The sequence below is a fragment of the Schistocerca piceifrons genome, chromosome X (assembly GCF_021461385.2).
Source record: "Schistocerca piceifrons isolate TAMUIC-IGC-003096 chromosome X, iqSchPice1.1, whole genome shotgun sequence".
NCBI classification, from domain to species: domain Eukaryota; kingdom Metazoa; phylum Arthropoda; class Insecta; order Orthoptera; family Acrididae; genus Schistocerca; species Schistocerca piceifrons.
Genome location: NC_060149.1, coordinates 418,042,372 through 418,064,949, shown reverse-complemented (window position 1 = coordinate 418,064,949; position 22,578 = coordinate 418,042,372). Strand labels below are relative to the sequence as shown.

At 44.5% G+C, this 22,578-nt stretch overlaps 1 protein-coding gene and 1 non-coding gene across 2 annotated transcripts in view; both read right to left on the bottom strand.

Moving 5' to 3' along the window:
- Positions 1–22,578, bottom strand: part of LOC124722392 (nose resistant to fluoxetine protein 6-like) — a 324,526-nt gene that overhangs the window by 288,024 nt on the left and 13,924 nt on the right. The window lies entirely within an intron of this gene.
- Positions 9,744–9,827, bottom strand: Trnas-gga. Its single transcript is given in 2 exon segments — positions 9,744–9,778; positions 9,788–9,827. It is a non-coding gene; the product is annotated as a tRNA-Ser (tRNA).

Genomic DNA, 22,578 nt, shown 5'->3' with positions numbered 1-22,578 from the left:
CTTGCATCCAATGTCATCAATTATCTGTTGGATGTAATCCAATCTCTTTCCTATCCTATGGTTTTTACTCTCTACAGCTCCCTCAAGTATCATGGAGGCTATTCCTTGTTGTCTTAACACGTGTCCTGTCATCCTGTTTCTTCTACTTGTCAATGTTTTCCACATGTTCCTCTCCTCATCGATTCTGCGAAGGATCTCCTCACTTCTTATCTTAGTCCGTTTAATTTTCAACATCCTTCTATAGCATCACATCTCGAACGCTTCAATTCTCTTCTTTTCTGATATTCCCACAGTCCGATTCAGTTCCGTGCAATGCTGTGCCCCAAACGCCCCAAACGCACATTCTCTGTGCTCTGCGTTTAACAGTGGATTTCCTCGTGTGTCCTTTATGCTGACGCCTTTGCTTTTAACTTCACTCAGCTACCATTTCTTTTTCGATTTCTTCGCAGAATGAAATTTTCAGAGCGCAACGGACTGTATGATGATATGAAACTTCCTGGCAGATTAAAACTGTGTGCCAGACCGAGACTCGAACTCGGGACCTTTGCCTTTTGCGGGCAAGTGCTCATTCTGGAAACATCTCCAAGGCTGTGGCTAAGGAGTGCTAATTCTGCAACGTCTGCAGCTGAGCTTCTGTGAAGTTTGGAAGGTAGGAGACGAGGTACTGGCGGAATTAAAGTTGTGACGACGGGTCGTGAGTCGTGCTTGGGTAGCTCAGATGGTAGAGCACTTGCCCACGAAAGGCAAAGCTCCCGAGTTCGAGTCTCTGTCCGGCAGTTTTAATCTGCCAGGAAGTTTCATATCAGCGCACACTCCGCTGCGGTGCGAAAATTTCATTTTGAAAACTAGACCTGTAAATGTGTGAATGCCTGTATGTATGAATTACGTTATTTTTGTTATTCTTAAATTTTAATACCACGTTGTATCCCAAAAAAACTACTACTACTACTACTACTACTATTGCTGTATTACGGTGTTTTCCTGATCATTTTTCTACTGATTCCGTCTATGAGTTAGTGTATTTCTTCTGTTACCCAAGGTTACTTTCCAGTTACCCATTTTGTATGTATATTCTTCTGTCCAACATCTGTAATTGCTCTTTACAGAAATACTCATTCCTCTTCCACTGAACTGCTTATTGTGGTATTCATTATCGCAGTATCTACAGCCTCGGAGAACTTCAGATGCCCCTCAGTACTTCAACATCTCATTTATTTCCACGTTCTTTCTTCCGGACGATTATCTTAAACTTCAGCCTACATTCATCGTTTCTAAACTGTGATTAGAGTCTATAAAGCTACTGGGTGCTCCTTAAAATCCAGTATCCGTTTTCGGAATCTCTGGCTGCCCATGATGTAATTCGGCAGGAATCTTCCGGTGCCTCCATGCCTTTTTCATCTCCTCATATACCTTCTCTATCCCTTAATTTTCAGCTTGCACCGTCGACATATATACTGAACTGTTATTGTTGGCGTTGGTTTGCTGTCGATACTGACTAGAGTGTCCCTACCATCGAACTGCTTAAAGAACTCGCTCTCTACCCTACCTTCCGATTCATGACGAATCCTACTTCCTTTACATCTTATCGGCTGCTGTTGATATTCACTATATTCGTCTGACAAGAAGCTCTTATCTTCTTTCCATTTCACTTCAGTGACCCCACTATAACTAGACCGAGGTTTTGCATTTCCCTTTTTAGACTTTGCAGGTACCTTACCACATTCAGACTTCTGGTACTCCCCATTTCGAATTGTAGAATGTTACTCTTTCGTTGGTTATTCAATATTTTTTTATCATGATCACCTTCTTCTTGGCTGTCCTCTCCCGGAGATCCGAAAGTGGGACTAACTCGGAATATTTTGCAAATGGAAAGATCATCATGACACTTTTTCAATTACTAGTCACATGTCCTATGGATAGACATTGTGTCTCTAATGCAGTGGTTTCCATTATTTTCTTCATCTGCATTTTAGGGGCTGTTTCCCACCCGAAGAGCAAGAGGGTGCTCCAAACCTCTGTCCCCTCCTCTGCTCTCTTTGACAAGGCCATTGGCAGAACGAGGGAGACTCCTTGTATCGGAATTATTTGAGCGCCATTGTTCACAATTTGTATTCAGAATGAAGCACTGGCCCAGAACGTTTTAATTACTAGGCACAGTGGAATTAAAAAACCAAAAAACCCTTTGTATCGTGCCAGCTGTCGTTATAGGAACGCAAACATATCTGTCACATCAACTTCTGTGCCATGTAATTCGTAAATCCCGTCTTGCCATGAAAGAATTCCACGTATATGTTTCATCTAAAATCTGAACATTTTGCATGGATGTTACACTTACAGTTTACATGAAAATTTGACATCGCTAGTGACAGTGGAGGACAAATGCAGCAATTGTACGACCAAAAAAATTTCAAGCATAGTATCTTAACAACGATTCTACCTTATTCAGTAAGATATTCCACAGCTAACATGTGCTGAAAATTAGTTCCTACGTATTCAGGATTTCTGTTTTCTGAAAGCTGCACAGAGTGTGGTTGAATGGCTCTGAGCACTACGGGACTTAACTTCTGAGGTCATCAGTCCCCTAGAACTTAGAACTACTTAAACCTAACTAACCTAAGGACATCACACACATCCATGCCCTAGGCAGGATTCGAACCTGCGACCGTAGCGGTCGCGCGGTTCCAGAGAGTGTGCACTGATTCACAGATGATGAGTCTGAGATAGCGCAGCGTAGAAATTTCTACTGCGAACTGGCAAATTCACCTCTCCTATAGTCAGTTTCAAAAATTTCACGATTGATTCCTATACTTATATCCAGGTATGAAACTTCAGCCTGGAACTCAGTATGTGTGCGGTGATTAGTTATAAGAGGTTTTGAACTTCTGTCTCAAGCAAGTCTTAGCCGATATTCAAGTTCTGCTACTTGATATCTTGGAAACAATATATAACAAATTATACATAGTGACTAGCCACTGAAAAGACTTTCCTCCCTTAGGTACATAATGATACAGGGGCTCGACGAAAATACGGAAACACTTCGAGAAGTGCATGCTTGAACATAAATGCAGATGGTAGCCAAACCTGCAGGTTGCGCTGTTTTATCTGATCACGAACGGCACCTGTGCAACACGTTGCAAGAGTCAGTCGTGTCACAGGAGTGTTCTGTGTAATTGTGAGTACATTATTTCGGAGCTAAATGAATTCCAACGTGGGCAAATTATTGGTGCTCGTACGATGGGTGCTTCCGTAACCAATGAAGTCGAAGTGTTTGGTGTTTCAAAAGGCAGCGTATCTAAGATTTATATTGCACACAGTGAAAGCGGAAAAACAACACCCGCTGAGTCACAACGTGGACGGAAGTGTGTGTTGAGTGATCGTGACGGACTGTCATGGAAGAGGATTGTGACAAGAAATGAGCACGACAGCTACAAAAGTCAATGCAGAACTGAATGTCGCACTCGCGAGCACTGTCAGGACCAAAACAACATGATGGGCACTCCATACTCATGGAATTGCATGGAGAGCTGGAATTCCAAAACCACCCACCAGTGATGCAAATGCTCATAACAAAAAAAGTGGTACAGAAGCCATAAAATCTGGCATGTGGAACAAAGGAAGAATGTTGTTTGGTCACATGTGCCTGTTTCCAAATTCTACCAGAGTTTATGGCCCGAGAGTGAAACATGGAGCGGGTTCGGTGATGATTTGGGTAACCATATCGTGGTAAACTACTGGCCATTAAAAGTGCTACACCACAAAGATGACGGGCTACAGACGCGAAATTTAACTGACAGGAAGGTGATGCTGTGATATGCAAATGATTAGCTTTTCAGAGCATTCACACAAGGTTGGCGCCGGTGCCGACACCTACAACGTGCTGACATGAGGAAAGCTTCCAACCGATTTCTCATAAACAAACAGCAGTTTACCGGCGTTGCCTGTTGAAACATTGTTGTGATGCCTCGTGTAAGGAGGAGAAATGCGTACCATCACGTTTCCGACTTTGATAAAGGTCAGATTGCAGCCTATCGCGATTGCGGTTTATCGTATCGCGACATTGCTGCTCGTGTTGGTCGAGATCCAATGACTGTTAGCAGAATATGGAATCGGTGGGTTCAGGAGGGTAATAAGGAACGCCGTGCTAGATCCCAACGGCCTCGTATCACTGGCAGACGAGATGACAGGCATCTTATCCGCATGGCTGTAACGGATCGTGGAGCCACGTCTCGATCCCTGAGTCAACAGATAGGGACGTTTGCAAGACAACAACCATCTGCACGAACAGTTCGACAACGTTTGCAGCATCATGGACTATCAGCTCGGAGACCATGGCTGCGGTTACCTTTGACGCTGCATCACAGACAGGAGCGCCTGCGGGTGAATCCAGGTCCTGTTTACAGCATCATGATGGTCGCATCCGTGTTTGGCGACATCGCGGTGAACGCACATTGGAAGCGTGTATTCTTCATCGCCATACTGGCGTATCACCCGACGTGATGGTATGGAGTGCCATTGGTTACAGGTCTCGGTCACCTCTTGTTCGCATTGACGGCACTTTGAACAGTGGACGTTACATTTCAGATGTGTTACAACCCGTGGCTGTACCCTTCATTCGATCCCTGCAAAGCCCTACATTTCCGCAGGATAATGCACGACCGCATGTTGCAGATCCTGTACGGGCCTTTCTGGATACAGAAAATGTTCGACTGCTACCCTGGCCAGCACATTCTCCAGATCTCTCACCAACTGAAAACGTCTGGTCAATGGTGGCCGAACAACTGGCTCGTCACAATACGGCAGTCACTACTCTTGGTGAACTGTGTTATCGTGTTGAAGCTGCATGGGCAGCTGCACCTGTACACGCCATCCAAGCTCTGTTTGATTCAATGCCCAGGCGTATCAAGGCCGTTATTACGGCCAGAGGTGGTTGTTCTGGGTACTGATTTCTCAAGATCTATGCACCCAAATTGCGTGAAAATGTAATCACATGTCAGTTCTAGTATAATATATTTGTCCAATGAATACCGGTTTATCATCTGCATTTCTTCTTGGTGTAGCAATTTTAATGGCCGGTAGGGTATTTCATGGGCCCCAGCCGCGCGGGTTAGCCGCATGGTCAAAGGAGTCTTGCCACGGTCCGAAAATGTAATCACATGTCAGTTCTAGTATAATATATTTGTCCAATGAATACTGGTTTATCATCTGCATTTCTTCTTGGTGTAGCAATTTTAATGGCCAATAGGGTATTTCATGGGGCCCAGCCGCGCGGGTTAGCCGCGCGGTCAAAGGCGTCTTGCCACGGTCCGGGCGGCTGCCCCCGTCGAAGGTTCGAGTCCTCCCTCGGGCATGGGTGTGTGTGTTGTCATTAGCGTAAGTTAGTTTAAGTTAGGTTAAGTAGTGTGTAGGGTTAGAGACCGATGACCTCAGCAGTTTGGTCCCTTAAGAATTCACACACATTTGAACATTTTTTTTTCATGGGCCCCATGGTTGCCCTGCAAGTGTCAAGGATTATGTGACCATTTTGGCTGATTAGAACCAGCCCACGGTACAATGTTTGTTCTCCGATGGTGATGCTGTGTTGCAAGAGGACAGGGTCCCTGTTCACACAGCTCTAATCATCCAGGATTGGTTTTGTGAGCTCTAGGATGAATCGTTGCATCTCCCTTGGCCACCGCAGTCACCATATTGCAATGTTATTAATACTTTGTGGTCTACTTTGGAGAGAAGGTCGCGTTATCGCTATCCACCTCCGTCACCGTTACCTGAACATGCCACTATTTGGCAGGAAGAATGGTATAAGATTCCCTTCGAAACCATGCAGGTCTTATATTTATCTATTGTGGGACGCCTGGAAGCTGTTTTGAATGCCAGCATCTTTTGTACACTGTATTAGGCATGGCAGTGTGTTGTGTTTTTGATGTTTCCATATTTTTGTCCAGCCGCTGTGTATACAGTCATCATTACTAAATGAAGTCTGTTTTCTGTCAGCTGTGGGTTGTTACGAGTTTTGTTATCTAGAAGTCACAGATACTAATGCATAACAAAGAAATGACGGTAGCTTAAAACCAATAAATATCCCGAAGAAAATGTTTCACCCCTTGTTCTTTTGCCGTATAAAAGCCTTTCCACAGCGAAATCATGACAACAGCTTAACAATATCAGTGTCGGGACGGAGTATGTTACCTGCCATTGATGAAATGTGCAAGTTTTGGTGAATGCTGTTAATAAATTTTGAAATGTGTAAATGCATAATATTCATGAAGTTGGGAATGGAGAACTTGAAAAAACTGTAACTGTTCTTTGGGACACCAGCAACGGTTAAAAAGCGCGTCTCCGACAGAACCCAAGATGATACAGACGATCCATGCTGGTGTCTCGCAATGAAGTGCCGAAACTACTCTCTGTTGCTATTACCATAGAATGCTACCGATTTTGACTGCATAATTTGGCAGAAAACTGAGACTTGAAATGCGTACCGAAGCACTCAGTAACGTCCTAGACACCTGTCACCCGAAACTATTCAATGAATGTGACCGATGGTAGAAATTAAAGTATTTCTTAACTGCATCTGAAGAGGTATTTTACATATATCTCACACTGTGAGACTTTATCATTTAAACATGGTTGTTTCCAAGAGATCCTTAGACACCATGCTCTTGAATGTCTGTCCTGAACGGGCTCCAATCACAACTGTTCAACTCAGTTTCTATCAGTTATATGCTTCCATTTTCCGTTCAGTGACAGTTTTCGGTAAATCGTGGCTTGACAACTGAGATGAAACAAGTGCTCATCTACGATCCACGAGAATTTTTTAAATTTGAACAAAGGAGATATGAACTGAGATAATCAAGTAAATGACAACAGAAAAATTAGAGCGTAATCTTGACAGTAATTAACGGCTAATATAATCTGCATGGAGACAAAAATGTGCAGAAGTATATGGAAACATACATATTCATATAAAGACTCTACACAGCGAGGGTAAGTGGTGCAATATTGCTGGAGATAAGGTTCTCTTGCACCTGGGTTGGCAGAGGGATATTTTTATACGATGAGTAACGAAGATAGTATAACATGGTAATAAAAGCAGACTTCAGTACTGTGCAGGAAATATTGAAAATAAATGTAACCAAGTAACACAAATTTCGGGACATGCGCTATAACGCTGAAAATTAAGCCCATATTAAGATCATGTCACGCGACAAAGACGTAAACAGTCGATCGGACTGGATGGTTTACTTAGCAGTAAAACTGGTCAGTAGAATATTAAGCTCGCGTGATAAGACGAATGAACGAGTGAACTATCGTTCAGACCGCATGTCCTAGTACACCCGGCCTACAGACTAGTGCAGTCTGAAATGGATCTGTACGTATATTGACCAGTGTATAGATCTGGAACGCTACCTAACTGCAGCCTAGACGATCGTTTATTCGCTAGTCCGATGTGTAGTGAAGGCTTTAGAAAGGTCTACATACATATGTCCAGTGCAGCGTCCTGTTAAACTTCAGAGACGGTCGCTGACTCGGATGTGCGTCGTGTGATACTGGATTTACGAATGATCGAGAGTAATGTCGTCTAGACAGCACCTGACCTATAACACTGGAATATAAATTAGCAGACAGGCAAAGGAAATCTTAGAGGAAAACTATTGGTACCTACTGGTCAGTTTACACGCCAGGGATGTTTTGCTCCCGCTTCATGATGAACGAATAACTGAACAATAGTACCGATTTCATCAGGTTTGTTTAATCGGCGTTCTAACTGGTGAATATGCACATAACCCCATAGAAATGTCCGCACAATTTTCTCGACAGGAATACTATCTTACTGCTGTCTATACTAGCGTCAAGTCAATTGTTCTAACAATGACTTTACCCAGATGTAATGTGGTCTATAGTTCACACTTCCGTGCGTAGAGTAATACAGACTCAGTGAAAGTCGGTCTGACACAATTACTACTTCCCTTCTATAGCGTACTTCTGTTTCATATTCATCTTTGTTTCCAGTGCAACAGCATTTTCTTTTAACAGGTTCACGTGTTCCTCCCTGTGGGGCAGCGCGTATTCATGCTTTCCTTCATCTGGCGGCGCTGCTTTTCCTTTTTCTCGCCGAGAGAAGGCGTTTGAATTCAAAAGATCTAGATTATTATTTTAATATGTTGGCCTTTTGTTTAGAAAGTGGCGTAATTCCATTCTGTAAAGCAACGAGTGATCACGTAAAATAATTTTACACTAAGTTAATCACAAACTATGTGTTATCTTATTTGTTCATAAAGCTTTCCCGCTGAAGAGCCAAACAAAATTGTATCCGCAGATGTTCTTGGGGCCTCGCTGATACCTAATATACACTACTGGCCATTAAAATTGCTACAACACGAGGATGGCGTGCTACAGACGCGAAATTTAACCGACAGGAAGAAGATGCTGTGATATGCAAATGATTAGCTTTTCAGAGCATTCACATAACGTTGGCGCCGGTGGCGACACCTACAACGTGCTGACATGAGGAAAGCTTCCAACCGATTTCTCATACACAAACAGCAGTTGACCGGCGTTGCCTGGTGAAACGTTGTTGTGATGCTTCGTGTACGGAGGAGATATGCGTACCATCACGTTTCCGACTTTGATAAAGGTCGGATTGTAGCCTATTGCGATTGCGGTTTATCGTATCGCGACATTGCTGCTCGCGTTGGTCGAGATCCAATGACTGTTAGCAGAATATGGAATCGGTGGGTTCAGGAGGGTAATACGGAACGCCGTGCTGGATCCCAACGGCCTCGTATCACTAGCAGTCGAGATGACAGACATCTTATCCGCATGGCTGTAACGGATCGTGCAGCCACATCTCGATTCCTGAGTCAACACATGGGGACGTTTGCAAGACAACAACCATCTGCACAAACAGTTCGACAACGTTTGCAGCAGCATGGACTATCAGCTCGGAGACCATGGCTGCGGTTACCCCTGACGCTGCATCACAGACAGGAGTGCCTGCGATGATGTGCTCAACGACGAACCTGGGTGCACGAATGTCAAAACGTCATTTTTTCGGATGACTCCAGGTTCTGTTTACAGCATCATGACGGTCGCATCCGTGTTTGGCGACATCGCGGTGAACGCAATTTGGAAGCGTGTTTTCGTCATCGCCATACTGGCGTATCACCCGGCGTGGTGGTATGGGGTGCCACTGGTTACACGTCTCGGTCACCTCTTGTTCGCATTGACGGCACTCTGAACAGTGGACGTTACATTTCAGATGTGTTACGACCCGTGGCTCTAACCTTCATTCGATCCCTGCGAAACCCTACATTTCAGCAGGATAATGCACGAGCGCATGTTGCAGGTCCTGTATGGGCCTTTCTGGATACAGAAAATGTTTGACTGCTGCCATGGCCAGCACTGGTGTATGGTGGCCGAGCAACTGGCTCGTCACAATACGCCAGTCACTACTCTTGATGAACTGTTGTATCGTGTTGAAGGTGCATGGGCAGCTGTACATGTACAGGCCATTCAAGCTCTGTTTGACTCAATGCCCAGGCGTATGACGGCCGTTATTACGGCCAGAGGTGGTTGTTCTGGGTACTGATTTCTCAGGATCTATGCACCCAAATTGCGTGAAAATGTAATAAAAAAAAAGGGTTCAAATGGCTCTGAGCACTATGGGACTTAACTTCTGAGGTCATCAGTCCCCTAGACTTAGAACTACTTAAACGTAACTAACCTAAGGACATCACACACAGCCATGCCAGAGGCAGGATTCGAACCTGCGACCGTAGCAGTCACGTGGTTCCAGACTATAGCGCCTACAACCACTCGGCCACCCCGGCCGGCAAAATGTAATCACATGTCAGTTCTAGTATAATATATTTGTCCAATGAATACCCGTTTATCATCTGCATTTCCTCTTTGTGTAGCAATTTTAATGGCCAGCAGTGCACATCATACGTTAGTGTATTGCTGGTAACATAGTTGGTAGAGTCGAGCGTGAGCCACCGGTGGTACACGCCGGCCGATGGATGTGTTCGGCCAGCGATTGGTTTCAGTCTAGTTCGCGTTGGAAATTCATAGGAGTGAGAGACCAGGCCGCTGCTGAATTTTCCAGCGGAAGTTTTTAACATAGGTATTGTTGCACGTCGTAAGTAAAAAAGCAATACTCACTGCGCGTAAATAAATGTAAATATCTGAATATACACTGGCGGGCCAAAACATTATGACCATCTGCTTAATAACTAGTTGGTCCATCCTTTCAACACAATATGTTACCGATCCCGCGTATCATGGATTCGACAGTTTGTTGATACGTTTGTGGAGGTACGTAGCACCAGATGTCAACGCACAAGTCATGTAATTTCCTTAAACAGCCGATCGCTGACTTGTGTACTCGGTTATGGCGCCTTGTAGTGACCCAAATGAGTTTAATTGGATTCACATGAAGCGAATTTCTTGACCAAGACATCAATTTGAGTACAATGTCATGCTCCTCAAACCACTGTAGCACGGGTCTGGCTTTGATACACTGACAATCATCACGCTGGAAGACGACATAGCCGGCGGGGAAGACATCAAGCATGAAGTGGTACAGGTGGTCCACAGCTATCAGCGCGTCTTCGATTGCTACCCAACCACTTATCGCCCAGTGGTAGTTTCACTGTCGATCTACCACTTTCCATAAGTGCTCAATACAGTAGCACATAAACATTCGACCAGCTATGCCGTTTTCGAGATACTTATTCATGGGTAATAACAACATCGTCTTTATCAAAGTCGCTTATGTCAGTAGAGTTCCTCATTTGCGGCACTTGTCGTCGTTAGAATGATTCCTCAACCGTCTTTGATCCACTTGTATACTTTCCTTGCTGTGCCACGTTCCCTCAAAGCCGCCAGGTCGTGGTGCGCAGTGGTCATAATATTTTGGCTTATCAGTGTAGGGAGAACATAAAATGAATTTGTACTCAAAAACACGAGTTTGGGGCATAATTTGTTGGCGTGGTGCGTCGGGAAAGGGCACTATTCATGTCGATGAGTTATCCTATAAACATTAACGTCACGGACTCTGTGGTTTTGACTTGATCCGTTAAGAGCCCTGCTGTCGCTTCACTTGACGAACTGGCCCACGTGTGTAAATAAGTATGTGAATCAGGCATGCAGGTCACCAAAGATTCTCCGTGCCTGCCCTACCGACGGTACACGTTATCCTGAAAGTGTTAAACAAAGATATTTGCTATAGCGTGGGATACACAGACGAAATGCCATCTGGAAGTTTCCATTACGTCTGAAGAGAACACTAAGAAACCTAGTTTGAAGGAATCAGCGTTTGCGTGATTAATTTAGACCAGAGCAATCAAATCGCTTTCCTTATAAAACTATGAGGAAATGTTAGGTTAGAAAAATTAGGCATATGCTTTTAAAACGGTTGATCATAGTTGTGAGGGGAGGTGCGTTAAATCAAACTGAACATTTGAAATGTAATGAATGATAGTTACGGAGGAAGAATAACCGCTTCTAATTGCTGCAGATATCTTTTGCAATGCATCGCTGAAGCAAAGGCGTTAATGTCGGCCGGCCGGAGTGGCCGAGCGGTTGTAGGTGCTTCAGTCTGGAACCGCGCGACCGCTACGGTCGCAGGTTCGAATCCTACCTCGGGCATGGATATGTGTGATGTCCTTAGGTTAGTTAGGTTTAAATAGTTCTAAGTTCTAGGGGACTGATGACCTCAGATGTTAAGTCCCAAAGTGCTCAGAGCCATTTGAACCATTTTTTTAATGCCGACTGTCTTGTCTTCACACACGGAGGCCAAGCACAACTTGCAGATTTTATACGAGGAGCATCTTAAAAAGGTGATATACACTGCCGGAAAAAAATAGTACAGCTGGACAGACGACGTCGGTTTTGATCCGATGATGGCATACGCCACCTGAGGTATAATAGATGTGCTGATAACGGCTTAAGTGTCATCAGTCAATAGATAATGTAGAGGCATAGCTACCAGAGCTCCATCTGTGTCTACCCATTAATAGGAAATGGTCACAGGCAGAAGTCTTAGTGTAGTCCAAACGTGTGGAGCAAGGCAGCAACCATGTGACAGAGTCGCACCCGCGCTTCGTACAGCATACTGAACGAGTTTGAAAGGAGTCAAATTGTGGTCTTCCAAGTGACGGGATGGTCCTTTCAGATAACTGCAACACAAACTGAACGAACCGCGTGACCGCTACGGTCGCAGGTTCGAATCCTGCCTCGGGCATGGATGTGTGTGATGTCCTTATGTTAGTTAGGTTTAAGTAGTTCTAAGTTCTAGGGGACTGATGACCTCAGAAGTAAAGTCCCATAGTGCTCAGAGCCATTTGAACCACAAACTGAACGTTATGAGTCAATTGCGCAACGATGCTGGTGTGAACGTGAACGTTCTCACACGCCAGACGAGGTTCTGGACGCCCACGCAGCACAGACGCCTGCCAGGATCGTCGCACTGTAAGGAAAGCTGTATCAGATTGTGAATCTACCACAGCACTGATAAGACGGCTTGTGAACCAAGACGTGTCAACGCAAACTGTTACTACCCGGTTATTAGCAGTGGGACTAGGAGCACGCACATCTCTAGACCGTCCTCCACTCACGCCACAGCATCGACGTGCACGGCTCGACTGGTGCCGTCAGAGGATCACTTGGAAGATGAAATAGCGCGCCATGGTCTTCAGCGATGAAAGCAGATTCTACTTGCATGCAAATGACGGTCGTTTGCGCGTATGATGTAGGCCGGTTCAAAATGGTTCAAATGGCTCTGAGCACTATGAGACTAAACATCTTACGTCATCAGTCCCCTAGAACTTAGAACTACTTAAACCTAACTAACCTAAGGACATCACACACATCCATTTCCGAGGCAGGATTCGAGCCTGCGAACGTAGCGGCCGCGCGGTTCCAGACTGTAGCGACTAGAACCGCATGGCCACACCGGCCGGCACTTCTAATGTCACTACGTGCTGTCTGTGAGCAGTTATAGCGCGTTGACGTCGAATATAGGCGGTGGTCACATTAATATGACTGGACCGTGTAATTAAAGATGAAGCACAAGCTCGGATTGGGCAAGACTGAAGATGAAATTAGGTCGAGTTTTTTTCAAAGTCATTCCGTCATTCGCATTAAGCTCTTTAAAATTATGGCCCCCAATCCGCATGGGTAGATGGGGACTAAATCCCACACCTCGTGCACATATGTCTAGTGACTTAACAGCTGCATCAACTAGCTCGCTAACATTTAAGAATGCATACGAAACGATAAGTGAGTTTTGTTGAAAGACTGGTAAGAGAAGTTTTCAGTTTTCAGCTGGAATTCCAAAACCGCTCATCAGTGATGCAGATGCCCGTAATAGGAAAACGTGGTGTCGAAACTGTGAAATCTGGACTACAGAGTTGTAGAAGAATCTTATTTTATCAGGTGAGTCTAGGCCGGGTTTACGGCCAAAGATCGAAACGTGGCGGGGATTAGGTGATGACTTGGGCAGCCATTTCGTGGTACTCCAAGGACCCCATGATTACTCTGCAAGGTCGCATTACTGCCAAGGATCATCTGACCATTTTGGTTGACCATATCCATCCCACGGTACAATGTTTTGGAAATTTGTGGTAAGGACTATGGGACCAAACTGCTGAGGTCGTCGGTCCCTAGGCTTACGCTCTGCTTAATCTAACTTAAACTAACTTACGCTAAGACAATGCACACACCCATGCCCGAGGGAGAACTCGAACCTCTGACGGGGAGAGCTATGCGAACCGTGACAAGACGCCCGAGACCGTACGGCTACACCGCGCGGCGGTACAACGTTTGTGCCTCAGTGGTGTTGCTGTGTTCTAAGACGACATAGCCGCTGTTCACACTGGTTTTGTGAGATCGTGGATGAGTTGTAGCACCGCCACCTGGTCACCACAGTGACTAGATCTCAATATAATTGAGCCTTTGCGGTCGACCCTGGAGATCGCTACTCACCTTCATCATCGTTACCCGAAGTTACAAGTGCAAGAAGAACGGTATAAGATCCTTTGAAAACCATGCAGTATCCGTATTTATCGATTCCGGGACTACTGGAAACAGTTTTGAATGACAAAATATTTCCTACACTGTATTAGACATAGTAATGTGTTGTAGTTTTGGTGTTTCCATGCTTTTGTCCAGCTCCTGTGTGCAAGGCAGAACATTGCTTATCGTTGATGATGGTGTTGTATATTCAGAAGTTGCAGCGCCCTAATTCATGTAATCCTACGCTTCGGGCAGGGATTGGTAGTTGGCATTCAACATAAAGAAATGTAACGTATTACGCACAAATAGACAGAAATCTCCATTATTAGCTGATTGCACAATTGCGAAACAACCACTGGAAGCAGTCACTTGCATAAAGTATCTAGGAGTATGCCTATGGAGCGATTTCAAGTGGAAAGATCACATAAAACTAATTGTAGGTAAGGTAAATGTCAGGCGAAGATACACTGGATGAATCGTCAGGAAATGTAGTTCACCTAGAAAGGAGGTAATCTAGAAAACCATCATTTAACCAATACTCGAATATTGCTCGGTAATCTGTGATCTGTACTAGAGAGGATTTTTTGCGAGAGTAGAGCAGATCCAAAAAAGAGCAGCGCGTTTCGTCACAGGCTTATTTAGTAAGCGCGAAAGCGCCTCGAAAACGATCAGGCAACTCAAGTGGCAAACGCTGCGAGAGAGGCGTTCTACATCATGGTCTAGTTTACTATAAAACTTCCAAGAGCGTATGCTTCTAGACAAGTCAACCAATATATTGTTTCCTTCCACGTGTATATCATGAAAAGAACATGAAGGTAAAATTAGAGGGGTTTGAGCTCACATACAAGCTTACGAAAATTTGGCTCCTTTTCACCGGTCATTGCATATTTTAACTAACAATTATTGACAATGCATATTTTCTCTCTATGTTTACAATATTTTAAAAATTTAGACGGGCGGTCTCTAGCTCGATGTAGTTTTGATGTGTCACAGATTGACCGCGACCTAGAACTGCGTGCAATCGCTAACCGAGAGGCCACTGCCTAGCGAAATCGTTACAGAAGAGGAACAGGAACAGGCAGACAGAGTCAATCCTCCAGCACCCGCGCCCCCGCTAAATCCTCTCCGCTGTCATACCGTATGCATCGGTAACAAATTAAACTACGCAAGCTTTCAGTCGCACGTCCATTGTTTCATTTTAGCTTTCTATTTACTTGTACACAGTTGAGCGTGTTTACGACGTGTAGTGTGTAACGTGTCGTGAACCATGCCGCCCGAAAAAAGAAACGTCATTTCATGGATAGCTGACCAACCTGGAACAATTACATATGATGGAATTGTTTTATACTGTCGAGTTTGCGAGGAAAACGTTTCGTGCAAAAAAAGTTTTAAATAGACCAGCATGTCAAGACAAGTCTTCACATCGCAGAAATGCAGAAGTAAGGGCGACGACAACAACTTCTGACAACAGCAAGTTGCAGAAGTAGGAATTTGTCGAAAGGTAACAAAAAAAGTCGATTTAACATGGATCTATGTGAAGCATTCATTGCAAGCAATATTCCTCTTCACACACTTACAAACCTTATCCTCAAAGGCCTCCTGCGCAAATACTGCTTAAATCAAAATATACCAAATGAATCAACATTGCGTAAAAAATTAATTACCGACAATTTAAGTAAATGTTTTGGAAGAAATACGCAATGAACTCAAGGACAGCATTATCTGGATTTCAGTTGACTAAACTACAGACACTTGTGGCCATTAAATTGCAAATTTAATTGTTGGTGCTTTAAAAGAAGAGCGTTCTTATTCCTGTTTAGAGGCCTGCAAAGAACTTGAAAAAGTAAATCATTCTACGATCGCCAGATTTGTGAATGAGGATATTAGAAAAATATTTTCAGAAACTTCTGCAGATGAAAGGGTGCTTGTGTTTAGTTCAGATATTTCTTCCTATATGATCAAAGCAGGAAAATCCCTCCGAGTATTTTATCCGAATTTGATTCACGTGACGTGCTCTGCTCATGGGGTACATCGCCTTGCTGAAGAAGTACGTTCCACGATTGTGAATTTAAATAAACTGGTTTCATCCACAAAGAAAGTGTTTCTAAAGGCTCCTGCTCGCTTCAAGACCCACGTAGAAAAACTACCAAATGTGCCTTTACGTCTAAAACAAGTGGTAACTCGTTGCGGTACGTGGGTCGAAGCTGTGTTGTTTTACAATGAACATTTCGAGGCCATTAGATGGTTAGTAAACGACTTCGATAGGGCAGAGGCTTTGGCAGTTTGCCAGTGTAAGGAAGCTTTTAATGATTTCGGTATTAAAACAGACATTGCTGTGATTAGCACTTATTTTTCCCATATACCTGCAAGTATTAAAAAGATTGAAACTGTAGGTTTGGCGTTGAATGAATCTATTCAGTTAATGAATAAAATTATTCTAGTGAACTCCTCACTGCCGAAGGTATTCTTAAGAAAACTTAAAGAAAAGCCTGGAAACATTTTAAACAATAACCCAGGCTTTGAACCCTTGTACCAAACTGACAGTTTTATTAATGGTACGGGTGAACTTTTACCAGAAACAATAAGTGCCAACAGAGCACCCAAATTCAAATACTGCCCAGTTACCTCAGTTGATGTAGAACGGTCCTTTTCCGTTTATAAAAATGTTTTGAGTGATGGACACAATATTTGGGACAGTGCTTGGTCGTTTACGTTTACAGTAGTAGAAAAATTTAAAATAAGTTGTAGATGATACTTTGGTCCAGTCGTATTAATTAAAAGTTAATTCTGTTCAAAAAATTCATGATTATTTGTTGATTTTCAAATAAAATATTACGGACTTTTTGAGCGTGCCCCTCTGAGTGCGATATATCTCGAAGTTAGTCCTGTACATATCAATTGTTTCGCTGCGACTCACTCGCATCGCATCCGCTTGTTACCGACAACAATAACAAATAAGGAATAATTCTTGAAACACGGTATGCGTCCCCATTTTGCAAATTTGTAGAAAATAATCCCAGAATGGCCCCCTTGTAACCTCTACCAGAAAGTATTCAGATAATGATATCAGCGATCTACATGCACCGAATTGGCGCATGGCCAGCGCTCTTCCTCGTGATTGATATGCACAGGTTCGACTCTGAGATATAATGCACGCAGTAACTACCATGTTGTTTTATTATTTGATCTTGCATATTTCGACACTTTTCATGCATTTGTAAGCATTTTTCATGCATATTAGGTTTAACGTTTTTATGACGCATTTAATCCGGTCTCTAGTTACATCATATGTTATACTTCAATAGAAAATTTCAGAATGGTTAATTATTGCAATTGTAGTGTACACAGTGGAACAGGTCTCATGAACCGAAGATGGTCTGAGTTTGCCTGAAATCGACAGTCTAAACAAAATAATGAATACAGCTCTGCACTGTACAATGTAGTTCCCAATATTTACCAATAATCGTTCTCCCCATTGACTATTCAAGACTGGAACTGGAAAAAAGGGAGGGGGAAGGGGAGCGACAGTGATACACAGACTACCCTCCACTATACACCATAAGGTGGCTTACGGAGTATGGATATAGACGCAGATATATGTCGTTCAAATAACCTTCCGTAGTCAGTAGGTATGCCCTGTTGACAAAAGTTTCCGGACTTACATGCCTTTTCCTTCCAAAGACTACAGATATGTAATAAATAGAATTTATGATCTCAGTTTGCAGCTATTACCGAGTTGAGCCGTTGGAGGGAAAAGTCAAATAAAATTCTGATGCATTGTAGATGCAGTTCGTTTCCACTGTTCCTAAAGCAGATTGGATAGCTGTTGAGGGATTTATGGACGAACTGGTCTTGCACGCGAGAGAAGTAGTGTTTTAGTCTAAAGATGTTCGGTGGGTTCTGGTCGAGTTCTTAATCAGGTCAGTCCAGCAAATCCACCTGATTTTGTTCGAGCCATTGATTAATAGTCTTCGTTTTTTGGACAGTAACAGTGTTATGCGAACAAGTTTACTTATGGACGACACAGCTTTATTAACATTAGGAATACATATACCACAGGTGACACATCGGATACAAAGGCAATTGGAACGACTAACAACATAGGTCCAACTGAAAAAAAATCACTATCAACGGCAACAAAACAGGGGCAAAACGTTTTACAAACAAAAGCAATATTAAATAGAAAACTAACCTTTTACGATTATCGAATAACTTGGAAAGGTGAGGCAAAATAGTTCGGAATTTGGGTCGGCAAAGGGATGATATTCGACAAACATGTCCGAGGAAGGAAGAAAGCAACCGTCGAAATGATTCAAGCACTACTGCCAATGCTACGAAGTATGGAACTAAACACGAAAACAAAATTAAGGCTGTAAAAAGCAACCATCGAATACAGAGTGATATGGTGAAGTTCGGTAAGGGGAACAATATGCCAAACGAACATAAATCAACTATAAGTATTACGCAAGAAATGCCTCAAATACAGTTTAGGAATACCCTGTTGAACCAGAACAGCTGAAATACACGAGGTTCTACAGGAAAGCTACCTAAAAGAGAATATTAAGGATTGAGCACCAGGCCATTCATCAAAAGATGAAAATCGTCAGACCATTAGATAGAAACTGTAAGGACAGTTTCCCCCAGTCAGCAGCACTTCTACAAAGTATTTGGGTACTCGTATGCAAAATTTTACAAATCAATTTTCGTCATAGATATAATTTTAATAACAAACCTTATCTCTCACACATAAATCGATATTGTAACAAACATGTTGTATGTTGTATGTTAACTGGGGACCTAGAAACGACGGAGAGGCTCCGTCCCCGCCGCAGCCGCAGTGGTCCTCAACCCCACGACGACTACCCCACAGTCCACTTCACCCCTCCGCCGCCCCACACCGGTCCCAGGGTTATTGTGCGGTTCGGCCCCGGTAGACCCTCCCCAGGGAACGTCTCACACCAGACGAGTGCAACCCCTATGTTTGCATGGTAGAGTAATGGTGGTGTACGCGTACGTGGAGAACTTGTTTGCGCAGTAATCGCCGACATAGTGTAGCTGACGCGGAATAATGGGACCCAGCCCGCATTCGCCGAGGCAGATGGAAAACCGCCTAAAAACCATGCACAGACTGACCGGCTCACCGGACCTCGACACAAGTCCACCGGGCGGTTTCGTGCCGGGGACCAGGCGCTCCTTCCCGCTCCGGAAAGCCGTGCGTCAGATCGCTCGGCTAACCGGGCGGGCAACAAACATGTACAAGTATGACAAAACAAAAGATCATATTTAAAAAAAAAGAACATTTAAGGTTTTATAACTTAAGTAAAAATTACAGTACAATCAAAAATTGTACACACACACACACACACACACACACACACACACACACACACACACACACATATATATATATATATATATATATATATATATATATATGACAAAAGTCTTCGGATACCTCCTAACATCGTGTCGGACCTCCTTTAGCCCGGCGCAGTGTGTGGCATGAACTCAACAACTCGTTGAACGTCTCCTGCAGAAATATTGGGCCGTGCTGCCACTATAGCCGCCCATAATCGCTAAAGTGTTGCCGGTGCAGGATTTTGAGCACGAACTGACCACTCGAATACGTCTCATAAATGTTCGATGGGATTCATGTCGGCGATCTTGGTGGGCAAATCATTCGCTCTAACTGTCCAGAATGTTCTTCAAACGAATCGTGAACAACTGTAGCGCGGTGTCATGGCTCATTGTTGTCCATAAAAATGACGTCCTTGAATGGCCGTAAATGGTCTCCAGCTAGCCGCAGATAACCATTTCCAGTCAATATCGGTTCAACAGGATCAGAATACCTAGTCCATTCCATGTAAACACAGTACACGCCACTATGGAGCCACCACCAGCTTGCTCAGTGCCTTGTTGACAACTTCGGCCGGTGGTTTCGTGGCGTCTGTGCTACACTCGAACCCTACCATCAACTCTCACCAACCGAAATCGGGACGTATCTGAACAGGAGACGATTTTCCAGTCGTCTAGCTTCCAACAGATACCGTCACGAGCACAGGAGAGTGGCTGACGGTGATATCGTGGTGTCAGCAATGGTACTCCTATCGGTCGTCTCGTGCCTTAGCCGATTAACGCCAAATTTCGCTGCACTGTCCTAGCAGATAATTCATCGTACATCCCACATTGATTTCTGCTGTTACTTCACGCAGAGCTGTTTGTCTGTTAGTGCTGACCACTCTAAGCAAATGCTGCTGCTTTCGGATGGTAAGTGAAGGCCGTCAGCCGTGATGAGAGGTAATGCCTGAAATCTGGAATTCTCAGCACCCTTTTGACACTGTGGATGTCATAATATTGGATTTCCTGATGATTTCCGGAATGGAATGTCCCATGCGTCTAGCTCCAACTGCTGTTCTGCGTTCAAGGTCTGTTAACTCCCATCGTGCCGCTAAAATCACGTCAGAAACCATTTCACCCGAATGACATTTCCTCCAATGTACTGCTCTTCTGTATCTTGTGTAGGCGAGACTACCGCCTTCTGTATATGTGCATATCGCTATCCAATGAAGTCTGTCACCTCAGTATACATTGATCAGCCAGAACATTATGACCGCCGACGTACTGTCGATACAAACCCGTCCAGGCGACAGCAACGTCACCTTTCGAGGAATGACAGTTAGTCAGACACACACACGGTGCATGTAATATCAGTGAGCGTGCTGTTCGTGTGCAGAATGGAAACCGTGAGCGATCTACATGTGTTTGACCGAAGGCAATTTGCAATGGTCCGGAGGCTCGGCACGAGCATTTCGGAAACGGCACGACTTGTCGGGATCGAAGAGTGGAAAGTGTGTTCAACACGTGACGAAACCAAGGTGAAACCACGTCCAGACGTCGTGGGGCTTGGCGGCCACCTCTCATTACAGATGTCGGACGTCGTAGGTTGGGCGGACTGGTAAAACAGGACAGGCGGAGTGCTGTGGTGGAACTACCATCAGACTTTAATGTCGCGAGAGCACAAGTGTGTCCGAACACGCAGTGCACCGAACAGTCCTAACGATGGGCCTCCACAGCCGAAGTCCCATGCGCGCATCAATGTTAACACCACGACATCGGCAACTAAGCCTGAAATGGGCACGTGACCGTTGGCACTAAACGTCGGTGCAGTGGCAGAGCGTTGCATGGTCTAATGAATCCCGGTACCTTCTTCATCATGCCGATGGGAGGGCGCGAATCTGTCGTCTTCCAGGGGAACAACTCCTTGGCGCCTGTACTGCGGGGCGGAGGCAAGCTGGCAGCGGCTCCATTAGGCTCTGGCGCATTCACGTGGGCATCCATGGGTCCAATGTAGCTCGTGAAAGGCACCATAACGGCCCTGTCGTACACTGGTTGCAGACCACCTACATCCCTTCATAGCGACCATGTTTCCCGACAGCAGTGGCATTTTTCAATAAGATAATGCGCCACGTCAAAATGCCAGGAGTGTGATGGAGTGGTTCGAGAAATACAGTGGTGAATTCCAATTGATATGCTGACCCCCCAACTCACCAGATCTGAATCAGATCGAACACATCATGTGACGGAACGTGGTGCCCCCTCCGCGGAATTTACGGGAATTAGGCGACCTGTGTGTACAGAAGAGGTGCCATCTCCCTCCAGTGACCTACCAAGGCCTCATTCCATCCACGCCACGACGCTTCGTCGCTGTTATCCGTGCCAAAGATGGACATACTGGCTATTAGGTAGGTGGTCATAGTATTCTGGTTGATACGAAGGTTGGAACTTAAATAGTGGCAACTATTTATTCACAACCAATACAAAAGAGTTACATGTTTGCACCTGTTACTGTCCTTCAAAGTAGTCACCAGCGTTGTGTAGAACTCATAACCAGATGTGTGGAAGTCGTAGTATACCGTTAGCAGAATGTTCTGTTGATGGTGAGAATGGAGCGGTCTACTGCCTGTCGAATCTCTGGAACAGTTCTGAAGGGAATGCCACGAAGTGGTTCCTTCATCTTCGGAATCAAATAAAAGTCACAAGGACTTACGTCCGGGGAGTATGTTGGATGGTACAGTACTTCCCAGTCCCATCAACCGAACAGAGCAGCCACAGCTTGCGCTGTATGCGTCCGCGCATTGTCGTGCAAAATGATGGGTGGGTTGCGCAGAAAGTCGCCGCTTCTTTCGCAAAGCTGGTCGCAGGTGATGCTCAAAAAACGAACGGTAATACTGTGCATTGACGGTTTGCCGTGGAGGAACGTAATTCGTTAGGATAACAGCATCATAGTTGTACATGAGACTCACCGTAATTTTAGATTGTTCCATTCGCACCGTCAACAGAACAGGCTCTGCTAAAGGTATACTACGCCTTCCACATCGCTGACAACGGGTTCTACACAACGCTGGTGACTACTTTGAAGGACAGTAGCAGGTGCAAACATCTAACTCTTCTGTATCGGTTGTGAATAAATAGTGGCCACTATTTAAGTACCAACCCTTGCCTATGGCTTGCCTATACATCTTGCGACACATGCGGATCTCCTTTCTTAAGTAACCTAATTCTGCA